The 10,000-nt window shown below is 47.8% G+C and overlaps 1 protein-coding gene across 5 annotated transcripts in view; it reads left to right on the top strand.

The window, feature by feature from the left end:
* The window catches only part of palld (palladin, cytoskeletal associated protein), a 91,072-nt gene that overhangs the window by 57,277 nt on the left and 23,795 nt on the right, over nt 1-10,000 (top strand). The window contains exon 1 of one of the 5 annotated variants that reach the window (XM_076278160.1): nt 1,962-2,210. The exons of the other annotated variants lie outside the window; for them this stretch is intronic. The gene's annotated coding sequence lies outside the window, so the exon portion shown is untranslated. Of the gene's footprint in view, nt 1-1,961; nt 2,211-10,000 lie in introns of those variants that run through there. 5 annotated transcript variants of the gene reach the window in all.

Below are 10,000 nucleotides of genomic sequence, written 5' to 3'. Positions count from 1 at the left end.
GAAGGAAAGAGGGAAGTGTGTGTGAGTGTGTGAGGAGAGAGAAAAGAGGAAGTGACAACTGAGGGAGTGATGAGAGAGAGAGAGAGAGAGAGAGAGAGAAAGAGAGAGAGGGATATTGGAGGTAGAAAGAGGTTAATGTGGGGGGCTGATGGTATTCTTCTGGTTGACAGCATGGAAACTGTAAGGTTTGACAGATCTTCTGTTTGGGAGATCAGATCTCCCCTAGGGAGAGTCCTGGGAGAAAAAACAAACACAAAACACACAACCACCCACACAGAGATACACTCCTGGGAATTGCATTATTTTTGGGATGGAGTCGGTCAGCAACATCTTTGAATGGCGGGCAGGTCGTGACCCCAGTGTGATCAGTGAGTGACGGCAGCACACAGCAATCCTGACACGACTGTCATAGCTAAACACGCAGGAGACTTACCCATCACACACACACACACACACACACACACACACACACACATACACACACACACACACACACACACACACACACACACACACACACACACACACACACACACACACACAGCTCTGCCCTTCTCCCCCTCATCAGTGAGTCAGAATGCTACAAGAAAAAGAGGCAGAGAGATGAGGGAAAGAGGCTTAGCCTTTACAAACTTGCACTGAAAAACATTAAACATCAAACTGGGGCATATAAGTGGCATATGACCAGTCTCCTATGTTTCCCCAACACATCACTTGACCCCAAATGGACTCATGTACCAGTTTGCTGATAAGTAAGAGCTACTGTAGGAAAGGAGAGAGAGAGGGAGAGAGAGAGAGAGAGAGAGAGAGAGAGAGTACGTGCACACATGCACATACCCCCCCCACACACACACGGGGGAAAAAAAGAGAAAGAGAGAGAAATGAGAGGGTGGAGAGAGAATGGGGAGGTCTAGAGGTCATCATTGCACTCTCCTCCCCTCTCCTCTCATCTCCTCTCCTCTCTAAATTTAGCCATTGCACACCTGAACAGCAATGAAAAATGCATGGTTGACTCACGTCACACCACCGAAGCGTTGTGTGTAAAAATCCCTCCCCTGGAGTTTTATTTACGGAAAACCTATCCGCCGGAATCAAAGAGAGAGAGAGAGAGAGGGAGGCAGAGGGAGAGAGAGAGACACAGAGAGAGAGAGAGAGGAAGAGAGCAAAGGGAGGTCAGGGCAGAGGAATGTTTGCAGCATTTACCGTATGGGGCTCTAAATTGCCAGGAGAGTCCAGGTGCTCGGTGGCTCCACAGCGCCGTGATGTCCGCTAAGCCTAGGTGTGCGCTTCCATCACGGAACACACCGGGGTGAGGATCCGGACAGCTGGGTGGGTGGTTTGTTCCAATCAGTGGACTCGAGTGGGACCCGGTGTTGGAGTTTCCATTGGGGAAATGGTCAGCATATGTGCTGTGTTGTGTTGTGCTGATGTGTGATGCCTTTTTAGCTCTGTTTCAGGGGCTTGATGGTCTCAGTAGTGTATGCAGATCCTAGTATGTGTGATGAAGTCATAGTGAGTGAGAGAGATGAGGGTTGCTGCTCTTTATTGTGACTTAAACATGGAGAGAGAAGGCAGACTTGGTAGATCAGACTCACAGGCGTTGGTTTGTTTTAATAGTGAAAAACATTTTAGGGCCAAATCTTTCTCTCTTTCTCTCAAACACACACTGCCTCTATCTCTCCTCCCTCTCTCTCTCTCTCTCTCTCTCTCTCTTTCTCTTACTCTCACTCTCTTTCTCTCTTTCTCTCTCTATCTCTCTCTCTCTCTCACACACACACACACACACACACACACACACACACACACAGAGCAACACTCTCCCCCCTACCCTGTTGTTCCTCCCTCCATCTGGGCAGTTGTTCAAACTTCCTCAGACCATGATCACAAGCCTCAGCACAGACAGAAACAATGGGTGGACTTTTCTTTTGAAAGAGCGTGCTGATGAGATTCAGCTGCTCCGGGGACTTTTATTGTGAAAGGCAATCTCTCAGACAGACTCAGTCTGACTCACGCAGGAGGCAGAGAGAAGCCCAGTCTGTCACCGTCTGGCTGAGCGCAGTCGTATATATCAGAGCTTCAAGCCGGCAGACCGGCAAAGAGCTTAGTCCTCACACACACACATACACACACGCACTTTCTCTTTCTCACACACACTCTCTGCAGGAGGGAAATAGTCAGCCGCAGGAGGATTCGTCTGAGCAGAGCTGAAGGTACAAAACAACTCTCATTTTTTATAAAGAAAAGTTGTCCCTTGTTTATGACTTAAGATAAGCATGTCATGGGAACCTAACAGAAAGAGGAGAAAACAAGTTGTAAATTATTATTAGAAACCTTAACTGTATTGGGAAGGACAGGTGATAGAGCAAGGAGTTGTCTTAAGTAGGCATTTAAAGACAGAGTTAAAATAATTTGTACGTGTCAATTGCTCTGTGTGGATAATGGGGGACCACTTTGAAAAGTAACTGCTGTCTTCCAAAAATGAACTGCACATCTGTTTGTCTACTGACTTGTCATTGTTCATCCTTAACTTCATTAAGGTGCTTTTGCCTTGACTTACTGAACAGTTTATAGTGTGATTGTACCATATGTTACTATCAGTTTGACTGTCTTTGTGTGAGGGAAATCTACTGTATATGAGAAATACAGAAGAGAGAGAGAGAGATGGAGAATGAGAGAAGGAGTGAGGAGAGAAGTAGAGAAGTCTGAGAGGGCTTGTGTGTGCTTTGTCTGATTTGCCGGCTGCTTAATCTCTAAAGCATATGTTTGAGTTTGAGTGCGGTGAACAGGGGAACTGGAGGAAACGGTCCATTCATTCACTGTGGCCTGAGTTTAGTGTTACAGTAAACAGTTCCACAGACACACAGCCAGGCAGGCAGGCAGTCTGAACCGCTGCAATATCTGCTGCTGTTCAGGGCTGTCGCATGGAGAATTACTTAGAGGTTCTGTGTGTGTGTGTGTGTGTGTGTGTGTGTGTGTGTCTCTGTGTGTGTCTGTGTGTGTGTGTGTGTGAGAGTGACCTGTTTTTCTATGCCAGGTGTCAATCATGATAACCAAACTGGCATTGTACTTTGTAACTTTCTCAGTGTTAGAATCTGTGGATAGTGCCCTTTGAACAGTGAAAGGGCCATAGAAACCATGAACCTGAGACAGAAGTGGGTTTCTTACATTGTTGTCACCTGATCCTGTGCCAGGAGTCGTTTTTTTTTCGGTGTCTGAAATATATGAAGTATGCCTGAGCCAGGTTTTTTTCTCTTAAACTGAGGGAGAGGACTGTTTACGTCCTTCTCTGATGCAGTTCACTGCATACCTTTGAGTAGCTCAACGTCTCCACTAACATTTTTAGAGGAGTTTTGTAGCTTTTTAATGAGCACTTTTGTTGCCTTTTCACTCGGTGCGGACTGTGTTTTCCTTGTTCAAGACTGTCCTCTCTCTTTCTCTCTCTCTTTCTCTCTCTTGCTTCCTGAACTCCCCACCTCCTCCTCTTCCTCCTCCTCCTGTCTCTCTCTCTCTCTCCTCTTTCTTTACCTCCTCCTCTGCTCCACTTGCGCTGCTAATCCCATTTGATTTCAATGTCTTCCCTTCTTCCATTCAGTGAAGAATGTCTTAAGCACAACTCACATTCCTGCCATCCCCTCGCTCACTCCTCCTCCCACCGGAGAGAAAGAATAGGGGAGGGGAGGGGGTAAGAGAGAGAAACAGAGGGAGACAGAGAGAGAGAAAGATAGATAGATAGATAGATTCATTACTTTCTTTCTTCTTCTGTCCTTTGGCACATTAGGTTTCCTATTCATGCCCTTGTGTGGTGAATGGAGTTATCTAGAAAAGTAAAGGAGGCACAAAGTACAGCAAAATGGAGAGCAGCAGACAAAGAAAAACGTGTGTGTGTGTGTGTGTGTGTGTGTGCGTGTGTGTGTGTGTGTGTGTGTGTGTGTGTGTGTGTGTGTGTGTGTGTGTGTGTGTGTGTGTGTGTGCGTGTGTGTGCGTGTGTGTGTGTGTGTGTGTGTGTGTGTGTGTGTGTGTGTGTGTGTGTGTGTGTGTGTGTGAGCACGCAAGAGAGAGACAGAGTTTATATGTTTGAGTGTGTGACCAAAAACGTGGTAGCAGAACTGAAGAAAGAAAGCCGTGTAGGATGGGTGAGCTACTGATGAACTGACCTGCGAGTGACTGAGAAAGTGAGTGTGGGATTCGGACAGACAGAGGAAGAAAGAGTGAGTGAGTCGAGAATGGAGTGCGAAAGAGAGAGAGAGAGAGAGAGAGAGAGAGAGAGAGATAGAGAGAGAGAAAGAGAGAGAGAGAGTGAGTGAGAGAGAGAGAGTGGTAGAGAGGGAGAGAGTGCAACTGCGTCTGGGTTTGTATGAGACACACGCTCTGTGCTGCTTTTACAGAGGGAGAAAAGAAAACAGTCTGGTTCTGTTTTATGTGGTGTGTGCGCAATTAGACTGAAACAGAGAGAAGGGGGGTGGGGCACGGAGAGAGGGAGAAAGAGAGAGAGAGAGAGAGAGAGAGGGGGATGGGGGAGGTAGGGGTGAAGAAAGAGTGAAAGAATATGATTTGGGGTAAAGGTAGAAAGAGGGGGAGAACAGGAGAGAGAAAGCTAGACAAAGCACAAGGAGAAATAAGACTGAGTGACTCGGAGATGGTCAGCCAGTGAGAGAGAATGAACGAGAGAAAGACCGAGAAAAGAAAGAAAAAGAGAGTGCAGAGCAAGCGAGAGAGTGAAAGAAAAAAGAAAAAGAAAGAAAGAGAGAGCATTGAGAGTATGCTTTCTCCTGACATCTTTATGGAAACTTGGCCTTGGTCTGGGCTCTCTCTCTCTCTGGCTTGGGGAGTCCAGCGTGCCAGAGCTCATATGAGCAGTTTGGTTTGGGCGTGAGCCCGTGTGCCGAGAGCAGATGTGGGTCAAATATTCCTTTTTAAATGACTGGGGGGGGGGGGGGGGAACAGGGCAGCTATAGAGCTACAGCTACAGCTACAGCCACAGAACTGCAGCCCTGAGAAGCACCAAAGGGCCTGAGAGTCACTCTCTTCCTCCCTCCCTGCCTGGCAACCTGACCAGCCCTGCCCAGAGGGGGGGGGGGGGTATGGTATGGTGGCACAGGTAGGAACGCTCGGGCGATTGGCACGATAGCAGGATGCTGATGGTGTTGCTATCTCGATCTGAGGTGTTTATTTCACAGGTGTGACTGGGCTCCTGGATTGATAGGGCTGCGATAAGGATTTGAGTTTTGCAAACATTGTGTGTGAGTGTGTTTTGTGTTTTTGTGTGTGTACTGTATGTGAGTGTGTGTTTGTAAGTGCCCATATTTGTGTGCAAAGGGTGTACATGTGGGTGTATATATATGTGTGTGTGCATGTATAAGAATGTGCGTGTGCAAGAGAGGGAGGGAGAGTGTGTGCTCTTCTTGGGCTTGGTTTGATTGACAGCTCTGCTATTACAGAATGGCATAATGGAAGGATCAGATACAGACTGCTGCTTTTCTGCAAAATATGGGCCCATTCTGCTGGGCTGGGCAGACACTGAGTCTAGCCCAGAGAGGGAGAGAGAGGGGGATAGAGAAAAAAGGAAAGAGAAAAATGTGTGTGTGTGTGTGTGTGTGTGTGTGTGTGTGTGTGTGTGTGTGTGTGTGTGTGTGTGTGTGTGTGTGTGAATGAATCTACTTCCTTTGAATGGCTACACAAATAGCATCCTCAGACCGTTAGGATGGACTCAACGAAAAATTAGTAATTGTCTTACTGCAAAATGAAGAGGATTTGTCAGTTTGAAGAATTTATCTCTCTGATCTAGATTACTTGTCTACTCGCTTGAGCTGGTGGCAGGGTGATGTAATGATGATGTCATCATGGGCGTGATAGTTATTATTGAACGCAGGGGAATGAAGCATGAAGCTTGTGCAACTCAATCGTAGCACAGGACACCGTCAAGTACCTTCAGGTTGTTCACCTCACTCTCTGTGTGTGGTGTGTGTGTGTGTGTGTGTTTGAGTGTGTGTGTGCGTGGCATCACTGTGCGGTAGTGGTTGCCTTGCATGCTTCCCTCTGGGCCTCATCGCACCACCTTTCTCTTCCAGTTTGGTACGCTGTCATGGCGCCAAGCAACATCATGTTGCCACGGTAGCGCAGAGCAGTTTTGTTTGTTTGTTTTGGACATGTGGCGCCAGGAGTTCCGTTCGGTCGCTTGAAAATAAGTCAGTCATGTTTGACAGGCCTATATTCCATCTCTCTCTCTCTCTCTCTCTGTCTCTCTCTCTCTCTCTCTCTCTCTCTCTCTCTCTCTCTCACACACACACACACACACACACACACATACGAAAAGCAAATTTCTGATGGAGACACTAATGCTTATCGAACATACACATCCATAACAAATTTTCACACACTTTTGTGTGTTTGTGTGTCTGGGTTCTCTATTTCGGTGTCTACAGTGTCAAGCCAGACACTCCTCTTGCTTGTGCAGAGCCATCCTGTGTCATGTGAGAGCTAGTCGTCACATTGCCCTCTTACCAATTACTTTTTATTGTCATACAGCAATGCGAACAGGGTGCCTGAACACACATGCTTACAGACACACGGACACACACACACACACACACACACACACACACACACACAGACAGACACACAGTTCTGCCATTACTGTTTACAGAAGGACAATATAATTGCTGTCCATTTGTGCTCAACAACTTCCTGTCCTGCTGCGGCGATTTCCTGTTTTGAGCTGGTGGAATCCCATTAAAGCACTCTGCTTACAGGGGCCAATCGGATGACTGCCATATACAACGTTTCGTTTGTTCTACAGGAGTTCTTTAGGGAAACAATTTGCTTAGTTTCCAAGCAGCCTCAATTGCTATCCACGCCTGTCTGTTCCCAGAAAAAGACATCTGCATTGCTGCCCCCAAAACAGGACAGAGTGTAAACATCAGCACTAGAGAAGTGTTGATTAAAGAGGTCTCTGATTAAAGAGTGCGTGATCAAAGTTCTTCATGTAGCAGACAGGCAGACAGAAAGTGGGAGAGAGAGAAGAAAAAAAGGGACAGAGGGAATGAGAGAGGAAAAGAAAGAGAGAGAGAGAGAGAGAAGAGGAAAAAGTCTGTGGCTTTATTGTGTTCAGTCTGGCCCTACGAAGTGTCTTCCTGAGCTGAGCTCTACTCTAGGCATCGTCTGTGCAGCTCTCCAGAGATGATCCTGGCCTCCTCAAGTTCAGCCACGCTAGTAATGCTGTCATGCACCGAGACACAGCACCGCAATCAGCTATGCTCCACTGCTCCTCCAATCAGGAGTGAATGATGAGCTTATTAACCAATCAGGATTGGGTTATGGGGTCGAAGGGGGAGCGATTGATTGGCTGGAGAGGCTCGGTGTAACATGAAGGTCTGCTTTTGATTGACGACGTGACCCTGTCTGGGGAGGGGCACTGACCTCTTCAAGATGAAAAACTGATGGTTATAAGAGTGGCAAGCAACATGTCAGTCAGCACTACATCAAAATGAGGGCGGTGTTGAGGGATGGATTTGGTTCCCTGTGTGTGTGTGTGTGTGTGTGTGTGTGTGAGAGAGAGAGAGAGAGAGAAAGAACATGATTTGTGTGTGTTTGTATATTTGCTTGAGAGTGTGTGTTGAGAGAGTGAAAGGACTACAAATGATCTACAAGTTCAAATTCAAGTGAAGAAAAAAACTTTCTACTGCATTTTTTCCATGTCTGTTCCGTATTCATGTCTGAAAAGGGGAGAAAGCAGGAGAACATGAAGAAAAGGGATTCATGAGAGCAGAAAACGGAACGCAGTCCAGGAGAGGAAGGGGGAGAAAGAAAAAAAATGAAAGAGGGGATATGTTGCTGATGTGGAAGTGTACAGTTTGGAATGGGACAAGGCTGGGGAAGTGTGTTTTTTTTTCTTTCTCTCTCTGCCTGAAACTCGAAGACTCTCAAACTCTGTGGGCCAGTTGGCGCTGCACTCAGGAGAACAACACTGCGCCGTTGGCATGGAGACAGCAAGCCTGCACTCTCCAGCTTGGCCTCAGTACACCACAGGCTTGAGGAGGAAAAAGAGGAGGAGGAAGAGAGAGAGAAAGAGAGAGAGAGAGAAGAAAGAGAGCAAGAGAAGAAAGGAATAAGAGAGCTTTTCAGCAATTTCCATAATCTGCTGAACCGATTAGCTGTTCCCAAAACTTTCACCTAATGCCCTACTCCACTTGAACCTGACAAGTTTGAATGTGTGTGTGTGTGTGTGTGTGTGTTTGTGCGTATGTATGTATTTTGTGTGCTTGTTGTGACACATCTCAGACGTTTGTGACCTTTCCATATGCAAGGTTTTCACACAGATGTATGCGTTTGCGCTCTGCACGGTTGTACACAGCACAGAGCATATTTGCTCTTGTCACCGAAGCCGTTACTTGTGTGTCAACATCGGGATTAGAGATTGACCCCGTCTTCCAACCAAATACCAGTAACACTCGGCGCGGACAGATTTAAGACTCAAATATTTACTTGGGCCAAGTCTCTGTCTTACAGCTTGTCTCTCCCCCTACTTTCAGCTTCGCTCGCGCAAATGCGCTACAAAAGAATAATAAATAATCTTTTTATATGCTGGTACTGCCTGCATTACGAGACACAGAGACGATTAACAATGACAAGCAGGAAAAAAAGGAAAGAGATGGAGGTAAGCAGAAGAAGAGAGACAGAAGGAAAGAGGGGAAGACAAAAGGGAAAAGAGTTTGATGGGATAGACGTTGGGTGGCCTTTGCTCCCCCATTGCTCGTGAAGCCCGGAGGTGTCTCAGGCAGACAGTTTGACATGACACCGTCTAACCTCCCTCACTGTGAGGCTGTTAAATGGGTCCGACGCCCCTGACTGTGTGAAGGGCCTCGACATGCCAAGGCCATGTGGAACACTCATCAGTGCTGACCCCCGCCAGTGCGGCCAGCCTTCACACTGTCCAGAGGAGAAATGCTGCTCCCTCTCCCTTCTCCCGATCGAACAACAGTGGGGGGATTCTGATGGCCTGATCGTGCTGTTGCGTTAAGCTTGAATGAGAAATGGATCTATTTTAAGAGACGGAAAAACCGGCCTCAGTCCCTTGTGGGTGAATGGGGCTGTTTGTTTGGATCCCGGAGAAGCCCGAACGAGAAAGAGCACCTTATACGGTGAGGTGATGATGTCACGCCCGCAGCACGGCAGCCGGCCGAGGTCTGGTACGGCCCCCCGCTAGTCGCTCAACCACCCGCCCGCCCGCTCACTCCCTAACCGCAGATTCCTGGGGCCGAGGAGATGAAGTGGAGGGAAACGGTCGGGGTTATTTTTAGAAAGCGGGGCACTGTGCGATATTACAGTGCAATATTCCGCACTGGCTGGAAGTCATTAAGGTGGGTTATTAAAAAGGAGATGGGGGGGCAGGGGGGGATGGGATTAGCAGGAGAGGAGGGGGGGGGGGGCAAAGGAGCCAGGCTGAGGGGTGAAATGTTTTAGGGGGTGACATGCACGAGCAGTAAATGAGGTACAGACAGGAGGAGGCAGAGAGAATAGAGAGAAAGAGAGAGAGAGAGAGAGAGAGAGAGAGGGAGAGTGAGTGGGAAAGAGAGAGGGAGAAAGAGAGAGGGTGACAGAGGGAGTGACCGGGTGTGCAAGGAGAGACAGAGAGAGGGATATCAGAGAGGGGAGGGACAGAAGAAAAGACAGAGAGTAAGACAGAGAGGTAGTGAGAGTGTGTGAGAGAGAGAGAGAGAGAGAGAGAGAGAGATAAAATAGAATAGAGTCAGTGTCCTGCAGCTCTAGCGCACACCCCTACTTACAGAGGGAGAGACAGAGACAAAGAGAGAGAGAGAGAGAGAGAGAAAGAAACAACAGGATAGAGAGGGAATGAGAGACGGAGGGAGAGAGAGAGAGTGCGTGAGAGAGAGAGAGAGAGAGTCCCCCGCGGCTCCTCCGTACACCCCTGGTAAAAGTGGCTCCACCAGCACTCGCTTCCTCGCCTCCTCGCTGCGAGGAGAGCACAGCCAAAAAAGGAAAG

Source organism: Alosa pseudoharengus, unplaced genomic scaffold, assembly GCF_046254945.1.
Source record: "Alosa pseudoharengus isolate Yale_2024_CS ecotype anadromous, Long Island Sound unplaced genomic scaffold, YU_APseudo_1.1 YU_APseudo_1.1_scf_11, whole genome shotgun sequence".
Classification (NCBI taxonomy): Eukaryota; Metazoa; Chordata; class Actinopteri; order Clupeiformes; family Clupeidae; genus Alosa; species Alosa pseudoharengus.
This window is presented reverse-complemented; position numbering and strand designations above follow the sequence as displayed.